This window comes from Misgurnus anguillicaudatus, chromosome 14 (assembly GCF_027580225.2).
Source record: "Misgurnus anguillicaudatus chromosome 14, ASM2758022v2, whole genome shotgun sequence".
NCBI lineage: Eukaryota > Metazoa > Chordata > Actinopteri > Cypriniformes > Cobitidae > Misgurnus > Misgurnus anguillicaudatus.
The window spans coordinates 4,125,283-4,138,776 of record NC_073350.2 but is presented as its reverse complement, the minus strand read 5'-3'; the positions used below and the strand labels follow the sequence as shown (position 1 = coordinate 4,138,776).

The following is a 13,494-nucleotide window of genomic DNA, read 5'->3' as shown; positions in this document are numbered from 1 at the left end:
AAATGATAAAAACTAAGCTTTGTATACAATTCATTAAACGTTAGTTTATAACAAGAAAAACACTGAAATTAATGATTTTATAGACACTACGCGTTATTGTTTAGCACCGTGTTGCAAGCACAGAAATGCTTGCTTGCTTTGACTTTGATCATCTCTGTATTCACTTTAGATACAGAAAGACCTGATGATATTATTTATTTCAGGAATCTCTTTGCTATCATTTGAAAGTGAACACCGACCATAATAGATAACCACTCGGTTTTAAATACATTTTAAAACTTATACCCGTCGAAAAACATCCGTTTTGTAATGTTTAGTTCGATGAACTTCTAAATATGAGACACAGATCACCTAGCACTTTCGGCTAAATTGCATGCGCAAACATGGCCAGAACGCAATAGCGCAACATCGATAGAACGAAAAACAATCCAAAATGTACAGACCTAAATTATAGCAGAATTTACGTTTATAACAAATACATCTTTTAAATAAAATAAGGTCAGAAGTAACAACGTGCAGAACAGTGTGCAAAATGCCTCAAGTGCACGGAAACAAAACACAAGCCAAAAAGATAAATCAGATAACCCAGAGTGATTTATAAATAAAATAAAGAAATTAATAAAAAACGAAAGTATTGCCAGAATTGCCAGCTTTGTCTTTTAAATGTAGAAACAAAGATGCAATGGTTTATTAACATAGAAACCTCTTATGGACGTGTAGCCCCATCACAGGCTTTGTTAGTTGGATTTAACGCATTTTAAAAATATTTATTGAAAGCTGCTACATCACATATTATTTGCAGCATTATAATAATATGCTGTATATTAATATATTGGGAGAAAGCTGTTATATGTGAAATCAGATAATGTGTGCACCCATATACGTCCAAAATTGAATGATCCTCATTTCATAACACATCTGCAATGATTCGACTGTGAGATTGGTAGTCGAATCCGGCTTCTCCGATGCATCGAATCTTCAACTATTCGGGGTCACCCCTATTAATTATTAAAAAAAGTTCTCAATATTAGTAATACTGATGTGTTGCTTTGTACTTTGAAAATACATGATATTAATTAAGATATGTTTTCAGGAATGTGTCTGCAACACCAACTTCGTCTGGTACTCGCACGTTTTGAACAATGGGACGACAACATTTAACTCCATTCCCAAAGAGTTACAGTGTGTGATGGTTTACAAATGTTTACCTTATTTTTTTATATTGGAAGTATTTTTAGATGCACACCAAACTTTCACAGCTGACATTTAGAATCATTTTCTTTTAATTAGAGCCATATTGTACTGGTCATATAGAATATTGTTACATGTATACATATTGTTACTTTATTATTTATAATTACAATGAAGCTTCTTCATTTATAATTACAATAAAGCTTCTTAAATCTATTGTATTGTTCATGTTTTTAGCATTTTTTGCAACCCTATAAGACTTTTATTTTACTAAAAAAGTATTTTGTACTTTATTTTAACCTATTTTTTTTTAAACTACAAGCAAAAGATTTTCTCTTTAAGTCTCCCCACAGTCACAGTTCTTTTGTCCCAACATTCCTCACTGAGCCATTAGGGGGTTGGGTCTCCTCAGGTGTGAAACACATCAATATTCATGACCATTGACCCTCCCTTGCATATTGCCTTTAGACAGCAAAAAGTGTCTTACAAGATTTAAATCAATGTATTTTTTCATGTGAATGAGTGGGTTAAATGGTTTTTACATCTTTTTGTAGCAAATTCTCTACTCTACAAGAGTAGATACATTTTTTGCTTGTTAACAAATGTTTAGGATGTGTTTCTTGGCCTTATTTCAGCAACTTTTTGTTTTCTTTTTTTTACTAACCACGCATAAACATAATTTACTTAAAAATACAAACATGTACATACATTTATCTTACATATTATTATAGCACAGTTTGTGCTGAATACAGTGTTATGTGATATTAGCCATTAATGTGTTTTAAAGCAACTGAAAAAAGACCAAATGTGAGAGCATGTCAGAACCTCTGACTGTGTCCAAAAAGGGTCCGACCCCAGAGGGTTAAAGTTTAAACACTGCAGTGTACAAAATAGTAACCTAGATAGTGAGCTCTGACTGCAAAGTACATTTTGGTAAAATCAGAGAGAAATATATAAAGCATACATACTGAAAAAGTACGAATACAGTATATATAATAAAATGTAAAATAGTTTTACATTAAAGGATTACTCCACTTTCATAAATAATCCAGATCATTTGCTCATGTCATCCAAGATGTTTATGTCTTTCTTTGTTCAGTCGAGAAGAAATTAAATATTTTGAGGAAACATTCCAGGATTTTTCTCCATACAGTGGACCTTAGTGGACATCAACAATTTACAGTTTCAATGCAGCTTGAAAGGGCCCTAAACAATACCAAATTCGCAAAAAACGTAGCTTTAAAACACAACGTCTCGTCTAGCACTCGTCGTGTGATGCGCCAGCGTGACCTTATGTGTAATGTAATAACATACATCATGCGTGACCTTTCGACGTGATTACGTAATGCATGATTCTGTATGAAAACAAGGAGAGGTACAATCCTTCACACGTCAAATAGTTTGGCCGATCCATATGCATGGCACACACATAATATTCATGATAAATAATTATTAGCATTGATATTATTTTAAAATAACCAGTAGTAGTTTGCTGGAAAAAAAACTGAACATCCACCACTGAATTTTGTAACTGGGTAACAACACAGAGACGCATTGTGTTTTAGGGTGAATGCAGATGAGCTATTATGAGACTGAATGTGAGTTCACAGGCGTTCACAGCAGTGCCCTTTAATACAGGTGGTGGGTTTAGATGACATGTCACTTCCGGGCCACGCACGACTCCATGCTGCCGTCAGTGAATCTGTGAGGGGACCACCGGTGCCTTCGCTCAGTAAAAGCCCTCTCAGATGTCACGTCTCCAGGTCTGCTGTGTACGATCCACCGCCGCGCAGCCCCGGGGAACCATTACATGCTGACGGTGCATATTGATCGAGCGCAGAGGATGTCACCTTTACTTTGCACACACAGAGGACATTTGCAGTGGGCTGGTTTGTTTGGGGCATAAATAAATTTGGTTTCTGCTTCAACAGGCGTTAGAAACATGATTGAACTAATTTCTGTTTTCAAGTGAACAACAGACTTTTTTATTAAGATTTTTAGGTGAGTTTTTATAGGTTGAAACAAGGTCAGAAATTATCACGGGCTCGAAAAGGCAAGTATATCATGTTGTATCTGGTAAGTTTAAATAAAACACTGGTTAGTAGACCATTTTCAAATAACAAATAAAGTCATTAATAAAGCTGATTGTGATCAGATGATGGATCAGAAGTGCATGTAACGACAGAATGCCAGAAAAGTTTTCATTATTACTTGTACAAGGCAAAATGAGCTTATTTACCGTCTTGAACATTTTTGCTGAAACAACACTGTGACTATTATGACATACGAATTGCTTGATACTGTTTAGTGTACTGTCTATTATTTTTTTAAACAGGAACATTTCAAACCGTGCTACATTGCTGTCTGCTGTAACGTGTATGTGACAAATGGTGTGCAGTTATTGTGTAGAAAATGATTACTTTGCTTATTTCATTTAATGCTAAATATCTCATTATCTGGCAGTCAAACGAGAGTTAAAAATGTGACTGACAGCTGGAATGGAAACTCATTGACTGAATTGTTGCATTGTGGGACACATCAGTCATGTTGTATCTTTCACCTCCCATTGACACTAACATTACTTCAGGAATCTGAATTTAAATTGGTTTCTAAAACAAGTTGAGTGGATTGAATACACGTACTGTATGACATTGTGTCCTTTTGGTAGGACTTGATATTTCACTGTAAATTGTGTCACCATGATACAGTAGCTCATGATTTATGTTAAACCCAAAAGCAATTCACAAGAGAGAATATTTCTATTTAAATGTGAAAATTTTGGCGTGAAATGCTAAGCTCGTAAATGTCACTTTTTACTTAGTCATCCAATTAAAGTGGAGGTTTCCCGTCTGCATTTTTTCTGATTTTCACAAGTTTCAAAAATGCCTTCCAGGTAAATGCTCCTTTATAAATATATAAACATACAAATAAAGAACAGACCCTCTGCTTACAAAAAAAAAAAAACGGGGAAAAAAAACGTTTCATCCTATCTTCTTTTGTTGTTGTTTATAACCTCTTAAATATGGGTAGGTTTCTTAAAAATACAAAGTTTTGAGCTGTCATCAATATGCTACTATACCTCTAAAGAGATTTCATGTGAAGCTGCTTTGGTACGATAAACAATTGTGAATAACGCTATATAAATAAAATAAAATTGAATATACATTTTAGTGGTTAAACAAAATGACTCATGTATTCATGACCTAGATTTTTGTCAAGTTAAATTCCCTCTAGAATGAAAATCTCTCTCCTCCTAATACCAACCGAGTAGCACCATGCGTAACTTGTCATTTGCAGATAGTTTAGTGGTTTATGACTGTGAAGTAAAAATAGATTCTACGCAAACTTCCTCTTTCAGCCCTGAAATATAAAACTGCACTTGTGATTGCATGGAGTCCTGAATCTGAATCTAATTGTGTTTATATTACTTCTATAAAAATACAGTTTTTTCATTACTGCCTACTGCCCTGGGATTGTATACGTGCATATGATTAGCGAATTTACTGCCACAATGTTTGTTTATTGTGTATGGTTGTGAAGCATTGCGATGCATTTACTACAGTTTCGACACATTGCTGTGTAACTGCTGGGGTGTTCTGAGTGGTTGCTAAGTTGTTGCTAGGTTTCTAGTTTCCTGTGGGTGATAACTAGCCGTATGTCTCAATCAGCTCCCTTGTTCAGTAGTCAGGGCACTGATCAGAGAGTCGGCCATTATAAGGGCTGTCTCAATCGCAAAATCCGTCCAGTGCACTGGAACGTTTGTTCCCTAAAAATTCCCACAATGCAACGCAAAAACCAGTGAGCATCAATGGTCCTTATGTTCCCTTACCGGAAATCATGTGACCTTTTCTGAAGCTCGCCAACTGAACATCACGTGATCCAACTCAATAAACTTTATGAAATGTGACAGAACTTTCATAAAGACAAATGTTTGTTTTAGTCTTAAAGGTGCAGTGTGTAACTTTTAGCAGCATCTAGTGGTGAGGTTGCAAATTGCAACCAATGGCTCAGTCCACTGCTCACCACTTGCTTGTGAAACACATTAGAGAAGCTACGGTAACCGCCACCGGACAAACATGTCATTGTTGGAGACAACTTAGTAAAAAAGTTTGTCCGTTAAGGGCTTCTGTAGAAACATGGCTGCACAAAATGGCTGCTTCCATGTAAGGGGACCCTCTGTGTATGTACATAAAAACATTTCATTCTAAGGTAATAAAAACATAACGGTTTATTATAAAAAGGTTTTTATACACCCCTGATACTTTCATTTTGTATATTATTTGGCATTTCTGTCAAGACCTCTTTCTAAAAATTACACACTGCACCTTTAAATATACATCGCTACACAGTAAGGAACCACAACCTACCCAATATTTAAAATAATAGTAATTATTTAAAATTGTAAAAAAAATATACATTAAAAATGTAATTATATTCCTCCAATTTTATGCACGGATATGTAAAAGAATAATGACAGTGTTTTTCACAATGTACTGTTTAAAATTCAGTATAGAGATATGTTGGTTTTGCCGGTTGTTGATGAGTAACAGCTGTGACAGAAAAATAAGTGAACAGTGTCCCAATGTCAAGTGAGCTAGGATCCTTACCAGTGCCCGAACCTGTGTACACGATATACTGATTCACGACCTCGGGAGCAAGGGAATGAATTGAGACACAGGATAGGGTGTTGTAATGATATGAAAATTTTGGTTTCAAAACGCAATAAACGCCATTTAAAAAAATGAGTTACCGCCAAAATCAGTATAATATCAGGTCAGTATTAAAAAGTAAATTCTTAATTTTACGCAAAATCCATTATTCACCGTGTTATTCTGTCATCTTTTTTCCCAAAACGCAATAAACGCCACTCCTCATTTTTTGCAGAATGCAATAAATCTGCTCCACATATTAAAGCGCACCATTCCATGCATTGTAAACAAACAATGGCGGCGCTTTAAATGCACACAGAATCTTAGTTTTCCTCATCTACTTTGTACATCGTGATCAACAAACAAACAAAAACAAAAAAATACTTTGACGGCATTGATAAACCTGTGATGGTTTTCTGTGACGGGAAAGAAACGTAAGCCATCAACATCAAATAATTTATGCGAGAGGCACTCGGGCGAAGGAAAATTGCTGGCTGTTGCTTGTTCTCATCAAGCTTCTCTCATGCTAACACATTGACCTCAGGGGATCTTATGAAAAACTTCACATTATTTTACTTAAAGTCAACAAAAATCAAGCAGGACCAAAATATTTTACAGCTGATCGCTGTCAAAAAAGTTCAGCGACGAAGTCCCAAGAATGACAGCAGCAATGACAGTGTTATGTATAGTGTTTTGTTTAATGCCATTAATGTTTATTTTTTAATCATTGTATACCACTAGTCAACTAAATAAATATAACATGACAAAGATTAATGCACATTTTATATTGATTCAATAGATTTTTGCCATTTTGAAAAAAAAACTTGGATTTACTGCATTTTGTGAAAAAATAATCAGTTTTTATAATAAAAAATTATGGATTTGAATTTTTAATGTTATTTAACCTAAAGATGCTATGTGAAAGTTTGTAACAGAAAAAAAGTGGTTTTCATCTTGTCACTTTCTTGGTAAAGAAAACACGTTTTTACCCAAATTAGTCAAAATTGATTTACTGCATTTTGGAACCAAACTCTTCATAATGTTTTCCTGTTGCTCAACATGTAGAGCATTGGGTTAGAAACACAAAGTCATGGGTTTGATCCCGGGGTACACATACTGATAAAATCTAAAGATTAAATGCACTGTAAGAGTCTACCAAATGCATAAATGTAAATTTCTACTCACACCAGGTACCAAATCCACCCAAAGCCCCCGCAATCCCTGAGCTAATTATTAACACCGTAGTCTTCCACAAGCACAAAATGCAAAACACAAGAGCAACACTGGAGAGAAAGAGTAAAAGAGATAAAGATCCCTTCAGGATAACGCAAAGCGCTTTACCTCATCCGCGGTGCATTCATTACATCTGACAGGCGATCCGACACCGCAGGCTACACTTCTGTCTGTCATAATAGCCCAGCTGTGGGCTTGTGAACGTCCGGCACATGTGCATGAGGATGACGCATCAGAATGCAACACGCGCTAACCCGATCCCCTACAGAAACAATCATACACCCACACGAGCGAGCGGTAATGAGCGAAGATCCCCACTGCCTGACATGATGAAGAATCTCTGCAGTAATTAGATACGCATTTATGAGTCAGTTTTACAGCTGAAGCCCAGCTATCGCGGCACTTGTGTACAGCACAGTTACTGCATACAGGCAGAAATTGCTATTATAAGAACGCTGAGTAGGGAGTTATTTTAAAGCAATAGAGCTTGTGTACGTTTCGAAAAGGTCAAAGGGCTTGTAAGTACAAAAACATTTTAACCTTAAATACAAAAACTGTTTTTATGATCTACAGGTATTCATGCTTTGTATTTGTTATTACATTGACATTAATAAACAATGATTTCCTAAGCCCTACTTCACTATACATAAGACCCCCCTGCATTCTTACCTAGTGCATCCACCGTTTCCAAAAAAACTCCCCTGTCGCAGTGAAGCTCTGGAGGTCACCGCCATTCGTCCCCTGCCCCACGTCAGAAATCTCTATCCGCAGAACAAACTTTATACCGCCTGACTCACTCTGAAACACTGTACGCCGGTCTACCTCGACCGTCCCTGCCGCCACTCTGCAACAAAATCTGTCCGCGCTCAGGCGTATCTGCGGGCACCCAAGCAAGAGAGGTTTGACATAATCCCATTCAGCTGTAACTGGAGCTTCTGAAGCTGAAAAAAAACAGCAGCAGCACTGGTCAAGCGCTCCATTGGCTTGTGTGCCCCGCGTTATAGGCTGGATGAAACCTAATACGCAGAGGGCAGGAATCCCCACCTGCCAGCGCGCCAACCTTTAGCGTGTGAAGGACAGAGACGCAGGCACGGGACAGCACAGCTGCTCTTCCACATGCGCTCATGCACAGCACATGGAAGATCGCTGCAGCAAACATGCATTAACGGTAAGAGGATGCGGCTGTTGGAAAGCATAGATGTAGTTTTACTTACTGAGGCATGCGATCGTGTCAAATCCACAACGCTGGGACTCACAGAGAGCTGTAATTACCCTTAAGCATCTGTACAGAGAGCCTGACTCGACTACATTACTGCTGCACACACACACACGCAGCCTGAACCATACTAGATAACAAGAGAGCAGAGAGACAGACACACACACAGAGAGAGAGAGAGAGAGAGGGGGGGGGGGGGTGAAAGGTGCAGAACAGAAGCAGAGAGTGAAAGAGAGATGAAAAACTTTGACAGATAGACAGACAGATAGATAGATAACACAATCTGTAGATAGGCAGATGCACCCACACAGAAAGACAGACAGACCAACCGACAGACAGACAGGCAGACAGAGAGATAAACAGATAAACAGACAGAGAGACAGACAGACCAACTGACAGAAAGATAGACAGACAGACAGATAGATAACACATTCTGTAGATAGGCAGATGCACCCAGAAGACAGACAGACGCACAGACAGACAGACAGACAGTCAGTAAAAATACAGACAGACAGACAAACAAATAGATAGATAACACAATATGTAGATAGGCAAATGCACCCAGAAGACAGACAGACAGGCAGGCAAGCAGGCAGACAGACCGACAGACAGACAGACAGTCAGTAAAAATACAGACAGACAAACAAATAGATAGATAACACAATCTGTAGATAGGCAGATCCACCCAGAAGACAGACAGACGGACAGACAGACAGTAAAAATACAGACAGACAGACAGACAAATAGATAGATAACCCAATATGTAGATAGGCAAATGCACTCAGAAGACAGACAGACAGACAGACAGTCAGTAAAAATACAGACAGACAAACAAATAGATAGATAACACAATCTGTATATAGGCAGATGCACGCAGAAGACAGACAGAAAGACAGACAGACCCACCAACAGACAAACAGTCAGACAAACAGACAGATAGATAAACAGACAAACAGAAAGATAGACAGAAAGACAGACATAGAGACAGATAGATAACACAATCTGTAGATAGGCAGATGCACCCAGAAGACAGACAGACAGACAGACAGACAGACCGAAAGACAAACAGATAGATAAACAGACGGACAGACAGACCAACAGACAGACAGACAGATAGATAACACAATCTGTAGATAGAAGACAGACAGACCGTCAGACAGACAGAGAGACAGATAGACAGCCAGACATTTAGATAAACAGACAGATAGATAGAAAGATTGATAGATAGATAAATAGAAAAACATACAGACAATCAGACAGATAGATAACTCAGTCTGTAGATAGGCAGATGCACACAGACAGACAGACAGACAGACAGACAGATAGACAGACAGACAGATAGATAGATAAAACAATCTAAGAATATGCAGATGTACCCAGACAGATAGACAGACAGATCTCTGCAGGTGCAGTATTATTACAGGCAAAGGAATATTTCAAAATATGCAACATTTTAATAAAACTTAATGTGCCACAACAGCATCATGGAAAGAGTTAGAGGAATGGAGAGAAAACACAACGAAAGAGAGAGAGAGAAGACAATCTTTATTCCCTCTCGCCCCTGTGATCCATGTTGCTGCACTGATCACCCCCCCCCCTCTCTCTCTCTCTCTCTCTCTCTCTCTCTCTCTCTCTCTCTCTCTCTCTCTCTCTCTCTCTCTCTCTCTCTCTCTCTCTCTCTCTCTCTCTCTCTCTCTCTCTCTGTGCATGTGCGGTGGCATATCCATAAAGACACACACACAGTCGCAGAAAGAATACAGACTTAGTAAACAGCTGAACGTCTGGAAGTACGAAGGGGATTTCAAGGACATGCTTTCTGAGCTTTATCTAAACCTACTAGTTAACACATCTTATAAACCAAAAACATGCTCAAAATATAAGACACACAAACACTGGTCTCCTCAAGACTAATAGGTGTTTTGGAACACACACACGCGCACGCACGCGCGCACACACACACACACACACACACACAGTTCAAGTTGTGCATCATCACTGACACCCTATGACCCAATCCTGCACAATTACTTACATTTGTCTAACATAACTGAAAACAATTATCTCAGTGCCACACCAAAATAGAATAAAATAAAAGATAAGGATAAAATTTAAGATTTTCAATTTGTAATGTTTTTAAAATAATTAATTTAAGAGTTTAATGTTATGAAAAATAAAGAGGACATTTTACAAGACTTTTTAAAATGTATAATAAATCTTCGTGTTCCCAGAGTTCGTATGTGCAGTTTTAGCTCAAAATATCATATAATTTATTATAACATGTTAAAATTGCCGCTTTGTAGGTGTGAGCAAAAATGTGGTGTTTTGGTTGTGTCCTTTAAAATGCAAATGAGTTAATGAAATTCAAAAACTGATCACCATAATGGTGGTTTATTGAAACTGAAACTCAAATGCCATCAATTATTTTTTCTCTCTCTCTCTCTCTCTGCACTAAATGGCAGTGCCGTGGTTGGACTGTGCAGATTAAGGGGCGGTATTATTATAATGAAATCCCCTTCTGACATCAGAAGTGGAGCAAAATTTCAATGACCTATTTTTTCACATGCTTGCAAAGAATGGTTTACCAAAACTAAGTTACTGGGTTGATCTTTTTCACATTTTTTAGGTTGATAGAAGCACTGGAGACCCAATTATAGCACTTAAACATGGAAAAAGTCATTATATGTCCCCTTCAAATCATAAATTAAGAAGTTAAACGTGTATTAATATGTGAATAAAGCTGAAAATAATTAAAGGGAAAATTATATGAGAAAATTTGTAATTTTCATGATACATTAAAAATTTGGCAAATCATCAGATTCATTACAAATACAAATACTTAAATTGTACTTTAAAATACGATTAAACTTTTTGGGGGGCATCAGAATTTAATTAGCATACCTTTAATCTGATGTTAGCAATTGACACTAAAGTGTTTTGATTAAACATGCTCAACATTTTGATTTATCATAAAAATATTAATTTATACTTGTTACGCATTTATTATCAAACCATTACAATTACGATTTTGCAACGTATGCAACCTTTTCTTGAACTGTTTTTATTTTATTGTGTCCTAAAAATATAGCTATATTTATAATAATAATAATAATATTTTGCAATGAACATCATTTGCTTATCTATTAACACTTCATCTTGTATGGTTTAAGATACACGAGATCAATATCCAGAATGCAGTGTTGTATAACATCTAAACATCAACATAACAAATGCATTGTGACTTCATGCCCCATGACTACATTTGGGTGATCAGTATAGGTCATCAAGAAGGGTTTGTGAAGAGCATTAGGGTGTTGGTGTGCTCTGGAGGGTTCTGGTGCAGGACAGATGGAGTGTGTGCTTGTGTGTTGAGACGGCCACCGCATATCAATGCTGCACTATAGGGCTGCAGTGCACCAAAACCCCAGCAGCCCACACAGTACAACCAGGGGTGGCACGGGGTGGCATTTGCCACCCTAAATAAAAGCATTGCCACCCCATATGCCACCCCAGCGCTGGTATCCTAATACAGTATATATAATATATACCCGAGTAGGCTCTTTTAACCAGAAAGGCAATGTAAATTGTCTCTGCGTGTGTTTAGGGGTGGGAGACACATATCTGACGATGATTGGTGTGTGTGTCTTAGAGGGGGTGGGACAACCACATAGCTGATGATGATTGGCTTAATTTCCATCGTTAGCCAACCAGAGGCAGCAGAGTTCACACAAGCACGAACAGTCAGTCCGAGCAGAAAGTCTTTTACCGTGAAAAAAAAGTCTGCACAGTCTTGCCAACTTGGTGACTTTGTCGCTAGATTAAGAAACTTTTTAGACCCCTTTAGCGACTTTATTAAAAAAGCGACTAGGACAAATCTAGCTATCTTTTCCGGCGTGGTCGGAGACTTTTGGAAACTGCCATGAAAAGATGCATCGCCCCATCCAAGGAACTCACATGCAGCCCGGTTCTCGCGCTGCAGTCCATCCCTTCCGAGTCGAACAAACCCGCAACAACAGAGCGATGGCAAGTACAACGATCTCAAAAACAAAGGTAGCGGACACAAGCACAAAGTATAAAAAGCACAAACCTTACTTTTCCATCGTTGAGGTTAAAGGCAAGATTGTTTATGAACAAGAGTCTCTTCACGTCTGTAGCATGTAATTTTGATCTAATAAAGCACCTCACATCATCACATGCTGGCAAAACATTAGTGGTTTCTCTTTAGTGTCTTTAAGTGATTAAGTTGAGCATCACATCAGCAAATCAGAGGGTTATATTTTACAAATAAATGTCGCATCAGGATAAAAATACAAAAATGTATTGTTAAATATTGCCTGAGGTAGTTGCTTGGTAGTAGGGCTGGACCAGAAAATTCGAATATTCGTTCCGTGGGTTGACATTCGAATTTCAGTTTTGAGATTCGAATATATATATATAAATATTTTTCAGCATTAATGCAGAGCTTTTGCCAAGCTTTTGCCAAGCTCCAGCTCTGTAGGTGGTGCAGAGAGACCAACATCCATAGCCAACAGCCAACAAACCCACCAGTAGAAGAGATCGCCTCAAACGGAAAGCGCGCTTCCTGCTTTGGCATTCACGCTAATAGTGTTGTAAACAACGTTCAGTTTCTTGCAAAAACTGATTGATTTGCTTCACAAGACTAGTGATGGGGAAATGAAGCTTCGAATGAAGCACCGATACTTCTCTTACTGTTTCGAACCATGATTCGAAGCCTCAACGAGGGTGTCGAAAACAGCGCCATCTTTTGGTTAATAAAATATATAGCAGTTGCTTCTGGAAAAAGCTCCGTCAATGAAGTAACAAGCTGATGAAATTCAGATGAATATTAATATTATGTGAACAAATAAAGCTTAGACAACATGTCTGTGAATGGTCAATATAATAAATGCATTTACTGATTAAAGTGTGGCAATAAATTCCAGTAGTTAATATTCATATGATTCAATAATATATTGTACAGAATAATGTTCACAGGCATATAATAACAGACGTGCACAAAATTATAAGTAAATACAATACTATATATACAGTATTATGTGGGACCAAAATGTGAATAAGGCAAATAACTCATAAAAAACCTCTAGGGTTCGAATCTTCTGACACGCTAAGGGAAGCGCGCACGTGACTAAGCAGAAAGTGAAGCTTCGTTTGTCATTGGTCACGTGATTTCAACGTTAACAACACAAG

The 13,494-nt window shown here is 37.6% G+C and overlaps 1 protein-coding gene across 12 annotated transcripts in view; it reads right to left on the bottom strand.

Annotated features, from left to right (window-relative positions):
- atp2b2 (ATPase plasma membrane Ca2+ transporting 2) overlaps window positions 1-13,494 on the bottom strand; it is a 204,354-nt gene that overhangs the window by 105,592 nt on the left and 85,268 nt on the right. The window contains exon 1 of one of the 12 annotated variants that reach the window (XM_073875749.1): window positions 8,288-8,421. The exons of 9 other annotated variants lie outside the window; for them this stretch is intronic. The gene's annotated coding sequence lies outside the window, so the exon portion shown is untranslated. Of the gene's footprint in view, window positions 1-7,181; window positions 7,406-7,742; window positions 8,131-8,287; window positions 8,422-13,494 lie in introns of those variants that run through there. 2 more of the 12 variants (XM_073875748.1, XM_073875750.1) reach the window with 2 other exon arrangements.